Source organism: Prionailurus bengalensis, chromosome B4 (genome assembly GCF_016509475.1).
Source record: "Prionailurus bengalensis isolate Pbe53 chromosome B4, Fcat_Pben_1.1_paternal_pri, whole genome shotgun sequence".
Lineage (NCBI taxonomy): Eukaryota > Metazoa > Chordata > Mammalia > Carnivora > Felidae > Prionailurus > Prionailurus bengalensis.
In genome coordinates this window covers 46365664-46382798 of record NC_057358.1, presented here as the reverse complement: position 1 = coordinate 46382798, position 17135 = coordinate 46365664, and positions in this window count along the sequence as shown.

Sequence of the window (17135 nt, the reverse complement as noted above, 5' to 3'; positions counted from 1 at the left end):
GCTCCAAATGTTCCATCAGCTTTGCTGAACTTTCACAGAACTGCACTGCAGTTTTTTCCACTCAACCAATTTCCACTCAACCAATCTTCTAAGATTTTTCCACTCAACCAATCTTCTATACTTCTCTCCCTCCTCCCTTCCTCCCTCCCTGTCCCCTTCCTCCCTCCCTCCCTTCCTTCCTTCCTTCCTTCCTTCCCTCCTTCCTTCCCTCCTTCCTTCCTTCTTTCCTTCCTTCCTTCCTTCCTTCCTTCCTTCCTTCCTTCCTTCGCTTCTTCCATGATTCATAAGGGTTCAACCTATATCATAGTTTGATGCTCTCCCGGAGAACCTGGACCAAACTTATGGTGGATAAGCTTTGAGGCTCCAGAGTCACAACAACCTGGGTATGAACCTGGTCGTATCATTTCTAAATATGTGAGTTCAAGTGAATAATTCAATCTCATCAAAGTACCAGTCTTCTCATCTATTAAATCATGATAACTGCTGTGAGAACTAAATTAATCAGGCTTATAAAGTACTTAGCACAACATCTGGCACATAGCAAGTGCCTGTTAAGTATTAGCCATTCTTATTATCAGAGATGGGGGATGAAGGAGAGGAAGAAGTCAGGGTAATTCTTAAGTTGCTGGCTATTTATAATATATTAACTAATCATAGTATTTTCTCAAGTTAATTCTCCTTTTGCATACAACAGATAATCCTTTTGAGTACAAAAGAGATTAGGAAAACCTTGTTCCTCCGTATTCCTAAATTTCTTGCCTCCTCCAGATTTCATGGCTAATGGAATATAAATCACTAAATGATACATCAAAATGGACATAAAAAAGATTCCTTTACTCCGGACTTGAGAGGGTGGCCCTTCTCTACATTACCCCAGGCATAGCTGTTCCCCATAAAATAGTAGCTGTGAGAATATTCTTTTGCCCTGTGGAGGAAAGGCTCATTCCAAAGCTCTTTCGCGTAACAAGGGAGAAAAATTATCCACCTTCCTTGAGGATCTAAAAGATCCTCCAAATTGAGTGCTTTTTATAGAGCTTTATTTATAACAATTGAGCTATTAAATATGACACCAAGCACACTACAAAGTGTGTATTAGCAAATGATCCTCCCCTTTCCAAAACACCCTTAGGAAACTCAAGACGGAATCAGAATTCAAACCATAGACTGAAATATGGAGTTAAAACTATTAAAAAAAAAAAAAAAGGAATGGAAAAGGAAAATGTAAACTCCTGAACAAAATTTTAGAAAATTTATGGTATAAACCTGGGGTGGGAAAAATCTAGCTGAGGAGTGTTTATATGAAAAATGGAGCCAACAGTGCAATTTTGGCTTAAAAAGAAATGAGTATAGGAGCATCTGGATGGCTCAGTTGGTTAAGCATCTGACTCTTGATTTTGGCTTGGGTCGATCCTAGGGTCATGTGACCAAGCCCCATGTTGGGCTCCGTGCTGAGCATGGCACCTACTTAAGATTCTCTTTGTCTCTCTCTCTCTCTCTCTCTGCCCCTCTCCCTTACTTGCTCTCTCTCTCTCAAAAACAAGCAAACAAACAAATAATAAAATAAAATAAAGAAATGAGTGTAATCTTAGGCTTCATGCCTTAGTAATGAAAATCTCCACTTTCCTCATCTGCAAAATTAAGGGCTGGATTAGATGGCTTCCAAGTCCCATACAGCTCTATTATTTTATTAGTATATGACTATGACTTTCAAGTTTTAAACTTGAATTCCTACATTTTCAGGTAATGACCATGGAAAAGATTTATAGGCTTGATGAAAACAGATAATCCATTTCTCTGATTAACTTTACAGTTTGAATTATCTCCAGGAAAAAAAAATAATCTTTTTGTGTGAAGAGACCCACAGAGAGCTCCCAAAATGAGTGTGGCAATGGAATAAACTTGTGTACATCTAGTTCACATCATGTCAAGCTTTATACAAAACTATTTTTCTTGAGGTGGCGAGCTTGAGCAACCAGTTTTTCCTGAAGTTTGCCTGATAAATATGTTTATGATGAGCTGTACTGTCATCTTCTATCTTGCCATAGCCTCGGAGGGCCCCTCCCAAGCCGACCGGCTGCTTACTGACTTTGGTAATCAAGGATTTCAGAGGCAGAGATCAAGGTCAATATGGGGCAACGGCAGAAAGAACTAGAGAGCCCTCATACCCAAGGTCCCCTTACTAGGCTCTGCTGTATGAGGGCTGAGGGAGGGTATGAATCTGAGTTTTAGCCACAACATACTAGGTAACCTATGGATTACCAATGAGCTCCCCCACTCCATCCCTGCTGATACCATTCTCTTCTGGACCCCTCATCTGGCATTTTCAGGCATTTCAAACATCTTTTGAGAAAAAGGCAGCAGAAGAGACCAATCGTGGGGACAGCAAAGCTTTAATAAAAATAGAATTCCAAATATTTCAGCTGGGAGCTCTTTGTCTAGCTAAGAGAGATTTAGACAGTGGATCAGAAAGCCTGAATCTCCTTCTAGTCCTGCAATTAAGCAGGTGCATGCCCTTGGGCAAGCCACTCAACAACCTTGAGCCCTGTTTCCTTACTTGTAAATGGTGAGGAACCCTACCTAGCTACTTCCAAGAGCCTAGGACCCCCGAACTAGGACCAGCTTGTATCCTGAGCAGGAAAGGAAACGTATGTAGGCTTGGAGGTGATCTCTGTGAGGCCTATTAAAAAGCACCCTAGAACTTTAAAAAGAAGTGTCTGAAAAGCAATACGCAAGAACTGAAATCACAGGACTCCCAGGTTCTTGTCTCACATCAGTCCCTCCCAGGTATTGGCTGAGTTGCTCTGTGTCTCACTTTCTTAATTCTGTCAGGCAGAAGAGGTCAGAGAGGGTGGGGCTATGGCCAATGGATCATGTTCTCAACGTTCTGGAAAAAGGACAGAGGTAGCAGAAAGTCCAGGAGAGGAGTTTCCACTGCAAATTGACCACAGTCCATTCTCTTTCCAGATTGGAAGGTAGGTAAGAACTGCTATAGCACCCCTGACTTCTTCGGTTACCTTCATTCCCTCAGCTGCACAGCCACCAACTTGGGAAATCAAAATCTTGGACAAAAAAGGGTAAGTCCAAGAGATGCTAAATTAAATGGACTTTAGGAAATTTTTGTGGGATCCACAGACAATTGTTTTCAGGGGCGGGGGAAGGCCTTCCTTTTTTTTTTAAACTGTGGTACAAGATACACAACCTGAATTTTACCATCGTAATTGGTTTTAAGGGTACATTCCAGTGGAGAGGACTTTTCTGATGACTTCAGTTCTCTCCCCATACTGATGTAGACTGTATAGTCCTTTGCTAGCAAATTTCGTCAGGGTCAGATCACAGGGGCTCCTCAGTTAAGCTGGGTTAGTTAGCTCCTGCAACAGGGAAGTCCTCAAAAATACCAGAAATGTGACAGGAAATCATTCAGGGGTCATTTCTCCTTGATGTGAGGGAGATCTCATTTCTTGCTGTGTCCCTTTAATTTTTTATCTCTCTGCCTTGGCCCTAACAACTTGTCCAGACCTGTGGTTTGCCCTTGGGCCTGCTTTCTTTTGTTATGCTGCATTTTTGTTCTCTGCAGACTCCTGGCTTATTCTGACTCTGAAAAACCTATTTTCCTTGGGATCTGACTTGTCTGCCCCTTCAGTGGTCTCGCATAGCTTATTTGTCAGATGTGACTGACAGCTTCTGCTCTCTACCTGAGCTTCAGCCCCACACCTCTGACTGCCCACTGGTCATTTCCTCTGGAATGTGCCAGTCATTCTTCTGCCAACCAGATTGCAACATGTTTAAACACAACCTTCATTTTTTTTTTTTTTTTGCCACAAACCAGCTGCTTTTATAACCTCTCATTCCCTGTCAATAGTCCATTAAGTCATTTAGACCAGAAGCAACATCCTCTCTGATTTAATCTCCCTTCACTGCCCTCAGCCATTCATTCCTTAAGAACACTCAGATTTTCCTTCAAATATTGATCATTGTTTCTGTCCTTCCTCTGCCTCCCCCCATGCCCATTTTTAGGTCCTTACCACCTCTCATATCATCTAGTGCTCACATCTACTCTTTCCCCCACTCAATTTCCTGTGCCAGGCCTAGACCTATCTTTATTAATCAAGTCATGCCTGTTCAAAACCCTGAAGTTCTTAACTTGTCCTATCATACAGGTTTCTTGTCCTTTTCAAGCTATTCAGGTTTCCTCTAATTTGCTCCCATTCTAGACAATCTTTCTGCCAGTCAGCTGTGTTGTAATGGAAAGTTTAATGGACTTGGAATTAGTGTGCCTGCTTTCAAATCCCAGCTCTGTACTCAGCAGAACCACCTTGGGCAATTCACTGACTCTCAGAACCTTGGATCCCCATTTGCAAAATGGGGATAATAATGGTTCTGTCATAGGGAACTTTATGAGGATTTAATGAGATAATGTGTGTGGAAGCAAATTAACATTGTGCTTAGAACCCACATTTAAGTTGACTCCCTAGGTTTGAATTCAGGCGTTTCCGCTCAATAACTATGTGACCCGGGGAAAGTTCCTTAACCTCGCTGGGCTTCATCTTTTCTTTTGTTTGCAAAATGGAGATATTAACAATGTATATGTCATAGTCCATAGTGATGATTAAATTGAGACAATTGTTTGCAAAATGGAGATATTAACAATGTATATGTCATAGTCCATAGTGATGATTAAATTGAGACAATATATTAAAGTGCTTAACACAGTTCCTGGCACACTATAAACTCTAATAGGTGTAAGCTATTAGGATTATGTGCAAGAGATTTAGTACAGTGCTGAACACCTAATCAGGCACCTAAAAAATATTTGCTAACTTTGTTGATGAATTCATCACATCTATATGATCTCATTTCCCACTCATTCTTACTATGCACATTCTTGTCACCCTTCCTCCAGACCGACTATCTTGGTTTTCCATGAATACATCTTCCACTTCTCTTGCCTTTGGTTATAGTATTTCTCTTTTCTGGAATGTCATGATTTCTCTTCCCTGCCTATCTAAATTCTTCCTGTTTTTTAAGGTCTATTCTAAGTCTTGCTTCCATAAATCTTTTTCTTAGTACTTCTTTTTAAAAAAAATTTTTTTTAATGTTTATTTTTGAGAGAGAGAGAGACAGAGAGAGAAAGAGACAGAGTGTGAGTGGAGGAGGGGCAGAGAGAGTGGGAGACACAGAATCTGAAGCAGGCTCCAGGCTCTGAGCCCTCAGCCCAGAGCCCGACACGGGGCTCGAACTCACGGACCGTGAGATCATGACCTGAGCCGAAGTCAGACGCTTAACTGACTGAGCCACCCAGGCATCCCTCTTAGTATTTTTGTACTTAACCAATTTCTCACTCTTTTGAACCAGTTACCCTTGATATAGCATCTGGTACACTTAGATACTATTTCCTGTATATTCATTTTGTGTCTTCAACTAGTTTGGAGAATATTCCTCTAGCATTGTTTCAGTATACACAGTATTGTTTCAGCATTGTTTCAGAAGACACAGTAAATATAGTGAATATTTAATCTCCTAGACTACTGTATCAACTCAGCCCACCTCTTGGGATCACATTCCTTAATTATATTTAGGGTAGAATTTGGAGAGAGGGACACACACTTCGTTGTCCAAGGGTGAGGAAGGATCCAGAATTTTGAACCAATTTTTCAGACTTAGAGTCACTTATCAGTAGTGTGCACATGAGGGTGGGCAGATTGGGGGTAGATGGTTATAGAGATAAGGAGTTCCCACTACATGGGACAAGGTCCTATGGCCTCTGGGGTCAAAGTGTTGAAGAAATACCTAAGCATGGCATCTCAGCAGGTAAGGGGCTGGAGGCAGACTAAGAGGTGACTAAGACAAGGAAAGTGTCCCCATTCAAATCTGGTTCTTGCTGTGACAGGATTTGCCTTTAACTAGTTTCTCAAGCTTCTTACACCTTACACAACACTTGCCCTATTGAGAAACTGGTTTTGCGTGAAACTTCCCATGGCTTGAAGCAAGTATCCATGACGGTGTTTGCATACCATTGGGGTTTTACCCCTCCCAAATGTGCCAATAAAGATGAAGCGACATTCAGATGATGTGGTATGAAGGGAATCACTGCAGCCTCCAAAACGGAGCATGTTTGAACTATGCAAAAGGTTCGTACCAGCATTTCACAATGACAGAGAAGGCCAAGGAAGACTAGTGCAGAATGCAAGGTAAAGAACGTGGTCTTTGCCCTAGTTCTCACGGAGCCTTCTCTGTCCTGTAGCCTGTGATGAGCTTCCCATCTCTGGGCTCCTGTACTACCTACTGTCTTGACCACACAGTTCAGTCCTGCATTACACATTGTCTTCTGAACATTGCTTTACGAGTTGTGTCCCCCAGCTCAGTTTCTTGAGAATGCAGACCATCTCTCGGTCTTTGGTGTCCCCTATGGAGCCTCTCGATACAATTTAACTCTATTGGGCACAGCAAGATTCCCAACAATGAGTGTTGATGGATTTGTTTTTGAAAATGTAAATTCACAAAAAGTAGCTCCACTAGGGGGAACTTGTTTCTTTTTTTAAGTGGCAGGTGTTGGCAGTCCCCTCATCATTTGTGGTGCAGTCCTCAGTGGCAGCCTCCTTTCAGAGGTCAGGGACTCAAGACATACAGGTGGGACACATGGTCCCAGTGCTTTCCCACTTAAGAGAGAAGGATGTTCTGCCTGGTGCCTGAGACCCCTTCCTGACTCCCCATTCTGCTCCCAATCACAGAGGCCATACAGTCAGAGCCGTGAGGGACCTTGGGAGATTATCTGACTCAACTCCCTTATTTTGTAGATGAGGAAACTGGGACTCAGGGAAGCATAGCTGAAGGTGGTAGGGAGAGGATGAATGGGCGCTGAGTCAGGTAGAATTGGACACTAATCCCAATGCTGCCGCTTTCTAGCTGTGTGATTGTGGAAGAGACTCTTCACATCTTGAAAGCTCAATTTCTTCATCTTTGAAGTGGGGGAGAACAATGCCTACCGCCTGGAGTTGTGAGAATTGAGTGAGATCATACATGTAAATGCAGTGTTTGGCAATAAGAGATGCTTCATACTTGTTGGCTCTCTTTCCTTGCTTTTTCTTGAGTGTCCTGCCCAAATTTAAAGTGCTGGCCTCTCCCGTTTTTCAAGTTAAATATATTTTTCAGCCACATACTAAGGCTGGCCTTCTACCTGCTGGAAAATTAGTATCAGCGATTAAAAGTGTTTTGTAGTTATCTTCACTGAGCGTTTGGACCAATATATTTTGAGCACATTTATATTACTTAGAGATGAAAGAGCTTAAAAGACAGGAATACTGAATTTCAGAGTGAAATTCAAAGGTGTTGAGGTTTTACCCATTTTTCAGCTACAGTGTTTGAGCTCCTGGTGTCTTAAAATAGTACTGATGGCCTTTTACCCCTTAAAAAAATTCCATTCTCTGATATATTTACATGCTTTGCCTTGCAACGTGATATTTTTCACCTGTCTTTCTTAAGACATACTCTGCAGTCCATTAATCATTAATTGGAGCTAAAATGAAAACATGGCTGTTGAGGTTCTGGTAAAGATGTAAGAAATGCACTGGTAATGATCATGGCAGACTTGTAAGGTGGTTTAGTCTCAGAAATGGAATGGACATTCATATCATTTATAAAATTTAATACTTTATGGTGAACGTTTCTTTCCCATGCTGAAGAAGGTTTATGAGGATCATTATTTCTCTTAAAAATTTTAGCTAAGGGGCACCTGGGTGGCTCAGTCGGTTAAGCGTCCAACTCTTGATTTTGGCTCAGGTCATGATGTCACAGTTTGGAAGTTCGAGCCCGTGTGGGGCTCTGTGCTGGTGGTGCAGAACTTGCTTGGGATTCTCTCTCTCTCTCTCTCTCTCTCTCTCTCTCTCTTAAAATAAATAAGCTTTTAAAAAAATGAAACAAATTAAATAAAAATTTTAATTAATATTCACTGTGTTTGGCTGCAAATATATCTTTGCATTAAGCAGAATCAGGATCAGACCAGAAGAAAAATCTTTACATGAAATGTCTCCTAATTATGACTATTACAATTACCAAATCGTGATTGATGATTCATTATTTGGTGAATCAGTTAGGTCCTACAAGGCAGAGGGACAAAGCAGGGGAAACCTCCCTGAAGTTTTCTTCATAGAAGTTGTGGTAAGCAGAATAAAGATCCCTCAAAGTCCTTGTCCTAATCCTCAGAACCTGTGAATGTTAGGCTACATAGCAAGGGGTGGGGAGAATTAAAGTTGCTAATTAGCCGACCTTAACATAAGGGGAATATTCTGGATTATCCAGGTGGACCCAATGTAATCACAGGGGTCCTTGATAGGGAGGAAGGAGGGACAGAGGAGACCCAGAGAGAGGGTTGGTGATGTAAGAAGAACCCAATCGACCATTGTTGGCTTTGAACATGGAAGAAGAGCCCACAAGCCAAGGAATGCAGGCAGCATGTAGAAGCTGGAAAGAATAAGGACATGGATTTTCCCCTAGAGTGGGAAATAGCCTACTGACACCTTGACTTTAGCCCAGTAAGAACCCCCCCCCCCTTTTTTTTTGAGAGAGAGAGAAAAGAAAGAGAGAGAACACACGCATGTGTGTGTGCATGCGAGCCAGGGAGGGACAGAGAGAGAGGAGGGAGAGAGAGATTCCCACAGGCTCTGCACTGTCAGCATGATGGAGCCCAATGTGGGGCTTGATCTCGCAAATCCATGAGATCATGACTTGAGGCAAAACCAAGAGTCAGCCACTTAACCGACTGAGCCATCCAGGCGCCCTGAGACGCATTTCAGATGTGTGAGTTCCAGAACTATAAGAAGATACATTTGTGGTGTTTTCAGTTACTAAGCAGGTGGTAATTTGTTTAGAGCAGCCATAGAAAACCACAACAGTGGGTTTCTCCAAAGGCTGACAGACTATCCTGCCCCAAAGATGCTGCCTTGCATTCAAGGATTTCACACAATCATAGGCAACAAGGTTTCCAAAGGGCCTGAGAGGTAGGGAGAGGCAGAAGACCATTGTTAAGGGGGCAAAGTGATCAGCAGTTAGAAGAGAGTGCTTCTCATGTCTAGCACCACAAGGGATGGATACAAAATATAAATACAACTCACAGCCTCCTGTCTGTGAATAGCCATATTCACTATTTACATCACATCTTATATGCCTTTATAAAGGACTATGCTGAAATAGTCTCATTTAGTCCTCCCACCAGTCCTATGAGATGGAAACTGGTATTATTCCGTTTTGTAAATAAGAAAACTGAAGTTTAGACTGCTAATTCTCCTGAAATCAGACAGTAGTAAGTGGAAGAGAAGGGATCCAAACATATCTGACTACAGAGCCGAGGCATTTCACTACTTTGATATCTGTCCTGCCTGGAGCTGCGTGGCCAGGAACTCAACTCACGTAGGGGCTGTGCATTAGTCAGGGTAGTTTGTACTAATAAATGGAGGTTGTGGGGAGAGGTGCAGAGAATACTTAGCAGTGAACACCCATCCTCCAGATGCCTGGTTTTCATGAATCTTCCTCAAATATACCTATTGTCAAAAACATCACTGGCCAGTAGTAGTTTCTTGCAAACATTTTTAATTCACTGTTCACCAAAAACCTAAATTTGACATGTTTAAAATATAGCTCAACCCACCTCCCCTACCCTAATCAGACCTCCAACCGAGACTTTCCTATTTTTTTTTTTAAATGTTTGTTTATTTTGGGGCACCTGGGTGGCTCCGTCGGTTAAGTGTCTGACTTCAGCTCAGGTCATGGTCTCACAGTTCATGAGTTCAAGCCCCACATCGGGCTCTGTGCCGACAGCTCAGAGCCTGCAGCCTGCTTCGGATTCTGTGTCTCCCTCTCTCTCTGTGCTCTGTGCTCCCCCACTTGTGCTCTGTCTCTCTCTCTCAAAAATAAATAAACATTAAAAAAACAATTTAAAAATATTTATTTTGAGAGTGAGAGAGAGAGAGAGTGCACACGCGTGTGTACAAGACCAGGAAAGGGGCACAGAGAGAGAGAGAGGGAGAGAGAATCCCAAGCAGGCTCTGTGCTGAGGCTGGGCTCAATCTCACCAACTGAACCATGAGATGACCTAAACCCAATCAAGAGTCAGCTGCTTAACTGACTGAGCCACCCAGGTGCCCCTCTTTTTTTTTTTGTTTTTAAGTTTATTTATTTATTTTTGAGAGAGACAGAAAGCACACATGCAGGGTAGGGACAGACAGAGAGAGAGAAAGAGAATCCCAGGCAGGCTCTGTGCTGTCAGTGCAGAGCCCAATGTGAGGCTTGATCTCACAAACCACGAGATCATGACCTGAGCCAAAATCAAGAATCAGATGCTTAGCAGACTAAGCCACCCAGGCACCCCTCTAGTTCTTTTAAGAATGTCATTGTTAATCCAGTCATCTATACTCAACAGCTATATAAACAATAACAGCTTACACTTCCTGAGAACACATTCCAGTTATTGTGCTAAGCATCTTAGACATCATCCATTTAATCCTCTCAACAACCCTATGAGGAAGGTACAATTATTAGCCCCATTTTATAGATGCCTAAATTGAAACTTATGTAAACCGCCAAAGGTGACACCTTAGCATCATCTTTCATTACTCATCTCCACCCTCCATAGCAAATGAATCACCAAGTCTTCTCAATTCTCTCTCTGTACTATTTCTTGCATTCGTTGCTTTCCTTCCCTGTCCATTGCCACTGCACCAGTCTTAGCCCTTTTTGACTTAGGTCTGAATTGTTGCCAGTGCCCAATATGGTCTCTCATGTTCCACAATTTCCTTCCTTAGATCTTTCTAATATGCTTCGGTCAGACTAAGCCACCTAAAAACCCAGTTATCCCTTCCATTTCCAAGTTCAAACCTTTAAACTAGAGGACATATAGCCAAATGTCCCCAGACATCATCCTTAGTATGATGGTAGCAATACTTTTTTTGAAAAATTAAATAACTTTATTAGATTACAATTAAAAGGAAAAAAATGTTACAATTTTTAGGTTGAAATTATAGGACAAGATACAGCACAAAGATAAGCAAACACTAGTTTAGAGAGTTCTCACTAGTTATCTGACCATCCTAAATATACAATTCCATTTTTTAGAGACAAGCTTTCGCATAGTTAGTAACGTAGTAACATAGTACGAACATAGTAGTTATGTAAATATGCTTAGTGTTTTCCATGTATTTATAAACATCATTATTAGTATTAAAATAACTGATGTACATGGTAAAAGAAAAACTGAAACACAATACCACCAAAGGATATAACAATAAAAAGATTTCTTTCCCAAGATTGAATAAGGTGATTTGTACTTCCTTCTTCACACTTTTCTGTAACTTACAGACTTTTAGCAATGCACAGGTACTGCTTTATAACAGAAAATAAAGCTAATAAAGCGTGATTTTAAAAAGGAACCACATTTTCCATCATTCCCTGCTACTTACAATATAAAAGCTAAATTCTTTGGCTGAGGCCCTATGTAATCTAGCTCCAAACTGCTTTCCAGGCTTATTATATACTACTCAATACAAATGTTCTGCTTCAGTTAAACTATTTTAAGCACATTTTCCCTGCTGTGTCTCTGACTGTGTGTTTTCTCTTCCTGGAATGAGCTTTCCCATTCTCTTTTAATATCCTAATTCAATCTATTGTTCCAGATCTAAGTGAGTTCTACATACAGCTTTTCCTAAAGAGGAAGGAATCAGTAGTCAGTATTCACCATGTGGGCTATGTACTATATTTGGCGCTTTATGTGGTATTCATTGGAACCTCACAACAGCTCTTGACAGTTGGCATTAATTACCTTCATTTTACAGATGAGGAAACTAAGTTTCCTTCAAGTCACCCAGCCAGTATGTGATAGAGCTGGAATTTGCGGATGGCTGTCTCTTCCCCAGCTCAGGGAAATCTCCTTTGTTCCAACTTTTGTAGCACATTATTTGAGTAAGTTTGACCAGTAATCACAGACGTGCATTCCAAGATGGTGGCATTGCTCATAATACTATTTTGAATTACTTATACTTTGCATTTTTGTTTATCTTCTCAACAAAACCTCCTGTGAGAAAACTTCGGTGTGAGTTCTCACTTGTGACTTCCTAGCTATTTGTCTTTGAGTCAACTCCTTAACCTTTCTCGACCTCAAGTTAGGTAATAACAATACCTAACTCTTAGGGTTGTTATGAGAGTTAAAAACTCAATATATACCTGGTATAAAAGAGCTGATTGGTGTGCATTTGACTTAACATGGTGATATTAATTTATTTTCAAATTCCACTTAATTTCTATACTAGGGGTTTTTTATACTTTATACTTTTATATAGGGGTTTATACTTTATAAAGGGGTTTATACTAGGGGTTTGAGAATTCCTAAGACTCAGTGTCCTAAAGAGGACTAGACCTTTTTCTTTAATACAAAAACTGGCTTTACACAAATTTAAAAAGAATTTTTCAATTAAAACGTGATTTTACAGGATGCCTGACTGACTCAGTTGGTAGAGCATGTGGCTCTTGATCTCAGGGTTATAAATTCGAGCCCCACGTTGGGTGTAGAGATTACTTAAAAATAATCTTGGGGTGCCTGGGTGGCTCAGTCGGTTGAGCGTCCGACTTCAGCTCAGGTCATGATCTCATACTCCATGAGTTCGAGCCCCGCATCGGGCTCTGTGCTGACAGCTCAGAGCCTGGAGCCCGCTTCAGATTCTGTGTCTCCCCCCTCTTTCTACCCCTCCCCTGCTCATGCTCTGTCTCTCTCTGTCTCCAAAATAAATAAAAACATAAAAAAAAATTTTTTTTTTTAAATCTTAAAAACCCATTATTTTGCTATTTAGTCAGAATATCCTTTCTTGCTGTTTAATCAACATTGAACAAGAAGTTCGGTTACTGGTTAAAAATTGTTCCTAAAGGTAAGGAAAAATAAGTTACAAACAGAGATGGAGGCAAACCATAAGAGACTTTTAAATACAGAGAACAAATGGAGGGTTGATGGAGGTGGAGACCTGGGGGGCGGTGTGGAAAATCGGAGATGGGCATTGAGGAAGGCACTTGTTGGGATGAGCACTGGGTATTGTATGTAAGCGATAAATCATGGGAATCTATTCCTGAAGCCAAGACTACATTGTATATACTGTATGTTAGCTAACTTGACAATGAATTATTTAAAAAAATAAATAAATGAAAATAAATAAATAAAAATGTAAAAAAAATTGTCCCTAATGGTAAATGTCTACATTTATAAACAGGAATATTGTTATTGAATGTTGTCGTTTTTAGTCCAGAGAGCCACTGTGGATTTTAAAATTGAGCACATTGGGACCTGAATTTACTCAAAAAAAAGGGAAAAACAATTAAAAATTGCTGGCCTTCAAAAACAGTCTTTTTTAATTTTTTACTATTCTTTATAGTAAAAAGAAGAGAAAAAGAATACAGAGAAAGAATACAGAGAAAAAGAATATCGCTATATTTACTCCAACTATTTTCCTTTAGGGTCAGATGAAAAGAAGCAAAATTCACAAATACTTTCTAGCCTTTTATCTGTTTACTTACTCCCTACTACCACCATCATTTTTCGGTGGTTATAAAAGAATTTTTAAGCCTTTTGAAAATAAGTAAGTACATCTGGTGTTCGAAATGATAAATCTTTTATTCTTAATATTCTATTTCACATTTATTAAGAGTTGTCAAAACAACCTTGACAACCCCCCCACCCCCCACCCCATGTGTGTTCTATATAAATGGAAAATAAAGTTTGGGCTATAACTAGCAAAAGTCCATCTACAACTTTCCTGAGCTCACAACAGAGAAGTTTGCATCTCTCAGAGTACTTCTCTACCTGTTGGTTATGAATTGTTTGATTAAACAAAAACAAACAGTCTGGTTATCACATCATTAGGATCTTCATCGGGTTAACATGTCTCGCATCTGTCTATAGCGAGGGATGATCCTCTTTTCCGTAAGTGTCAAGCTTCTTGTCAGAATAGATTCTATTCCACTGTTTCTATTTTCTTCCTTTTCATTCCCTTTTTAAGTCACTGCAATCTTGCCTGTGCAAGACTGTTTTCAGTGAAACCACCCTGTCCACGGTCACTTTATTGCTAAATCAGAGACCTTTTAGACCTTACCATCGGGACTTCTCTGAGCATCAACTCACTGGAAGCACACTCTTTCCCTGCTTGAAACTCTTTTCTTGACTTTCTGTAACAGCCGTGGTCCACTGCTTTTTTTCTTTTCTAGTTTCTCCTTCTCAGCATCCCTGTGAGCTTCTTTTGGACTGCCTCTTCCCAAAACATCAGTAATTCCCTTGATTCCCAACATGTTTTTTCTCTCACTCTCCATTGGCCATGACTGTGACTAAAATATGGCTAACGAATCCCAAATCTTCATCTCCTGCCTGGACATGGCCTCTGAGCTTCAGACTCATGAATGCAACAGTCTATTCCTCTTCACTTTCCATAGGTACCTTGAACTCAACACGCTTAGAATTCAACTTATCTTTCCCCTGGTGATGTAAGTAGCCCTGTCACCCATCCATTTGCTTGAGTCAGAAACCTAGAAGTCATCCTAGATACTGCCTTCCCCTTTAACGGTTCAGATCTAACTGGTCACTGGTCCTTTTGATTCCAGTTTTTTAACATCTCTTCCATGTGTCTTCTCTCCATTTATATTTAACTCTCTAACTTGTGCAAGTGTCCCTCGTCTTGCTTTACGTCATCCCTTCCAAACCATTTTTTATGCCACAAAATGCACACTGGATCCTGTCATTTCTCCTGCTTAAAATCTTCCAGTGGCTTCCTCACTGCTTGCTTTGAGTAGAGTCCAAGCCCTTTGGCATAGCTTATAAGGCCTCTATGATCTTGTTTATGCTTAGATATGTAGGACATGTTATACAGATTGCAGCTCTTCCATTTACTGTGTGATTAAACAAGTTAAATGTAAAGTGGAGGTAATGGTAATTGTGAGGATTTAAATGAGATCATTTGCAAAAAACGTTAGCTGTTATCTTAAATTACAGTTAACATCCTTATTTGTAAGTCTATGGAAAACAGTACTATCATTTCCTGAAGATAAAATTCTTAAAGTAGAATTGCTGGGTATGCATTTTTAGACTTTTCAAAGCATACTGCCAAATTGCCCTGCAGAATAGTTACACCAATTTATACTTTGACCAGTGACATTGAGAAGGCCTGTTTCACCACACTCTTGACCTAATCCTGGGGTTACTCATTTAAAAAAAATCTTTGCCAAACTGATAAGTGAAAGGTCATCTAGTTTTTATAGTTAATTATATCTATTTACATATTTGCTACCGAAAGATCAGATATACACTGATAACAGTGTTATTGCTATTTACTTTTTCTCAGTTCTAAGTCTTAATTTGACATTGAGGTTTTTTCACCTCTTTCATGAGCTGGGATTTTATGTTTCTGAACCCCTTTACCTCCTTCTTTCCTTCCATTTCCTTAGCAAACAGTATGTATTTGCTTAATTTAATCGAATGAAATTGAATTCCTATTAGACTTTTAAGTACTACATTTGGTGCAATTTCTTTGTTTCTTTAGATGAGGAGCACAGACTGCTGTACTGAGAGTTGGGAAACCTGTTTCTAATCCCAGCTCAGTCCCTGACTAGCTGTGCATCTTTGGGCAAGCCACTTAACCTCTCTGGACCTTCGCTTTCTTGTATGTAAAGTGAGTGGGATGGTACCAGGTAATGTCTCAGGTATCTTCTACTTCTCATATTACATAGCTAAAATGTTTCTTTCATGCGGTTTCTTCAGGGGCAAACTCTTGGAACTGTGTAGGACCTTATAATGCATAGCAAGGAGTTCAAATTCTATCCTAAAGAATTTAAGCAAGTTAGTACATGATCGGATTTATGAAGCCTAAATATAACTAAGCCTAATAGTTTGGTTTCGAAGAGAGAGTTTGAATAATCTATAAATAGTTATTTAATCTGGCAGCTCCCTTTCCAAATAGGAAGGAAGCATGTTTGATAAAAATGCTACAAATACTGTGTCTCCTACTCTGCCACAAATACTGCTCCCCTCCAGGACAGTGTCATCTCTTTGAGGCAAAACTTGCTGCTTTACAGAACTATGATTCATTTGTATAGTGCCACGAGCCCCAGGACAATAGCAGCCACCACCATCCAAAGTCATAGCCAAGACTTAAATGTAAAGTAGGTCGAATTTGTTTTTGTGGGGTGTGTGTGTGTGTGTGTGTGTGTGTGTGTGTGTTGATAGTCCTTTAAAAATCTGTTGAAAGCTAGGTACTCACAGAAAAACCCACATAAGAATATATGCACAAAATTTTAGGGGCCTCCTGGACCCTTGGAAGCCCATCCATATATTCCCTAGCAATACATGAATCCTAGGGTAGGAACATTTATTGGGACATTAAAGGGATCCCTGGAGATTAAATAACCAAAAATGCTTCCTTTCTGGAAAGGGAGCTGCCAGATTAAATAAATATTTATAGATAATTCAAACTCTCTTTTCAAAACTAAACTATTATGTTTACTTATAAATACCCTCTTCATAAATCAGATCATGTACTAACCTGCTTAAATTTTTTAGGATAGAATTTGAACCCCCTTAGCATGCATTATAAGGTCCTACACAGTCTGGCTCTTCCCTGCCCTCGTTTTAATTTTTGAGCCCCGCTGGCCTTTCTTTTGCTCTGGAAACATACCAACCCTCTCCAGGTCACTCTGCTTCTACTGAAGTTTCAGAATGACCTCTTTCCTCTGCCAGGACCCCTTTCCCTGGTTGCCATCCTTCAAGGATGAGTTCAAATGTCCTCTCCTCATGAATGCCTTCCTCAACCACTTTTGCCCCCACCCTCAATCCTTTGCTATCCCATCACCCAGTTTTCTCCCCACATAGTCAGTGCTATCACTGTCCTGGCCGTTATTTTTATTTGCTTGTTGTCTTCTCTCCCCAGTAGAGCATTAGTTCCATGAGGGAAGGGGCCTTGCTTCTCTTATTTATAACCGAACCCTCCGAACCAGGCACAGTGACTGGCACACATTGGTAGCAGGCACTCAATTACCAATAGCTGAAGAATGATAAAGCTTCAGCCAGGGGTGGATTAAACACTTAAGAGGGTCTAGGGGCACCTGGGTGGCTCAGTCGGTTG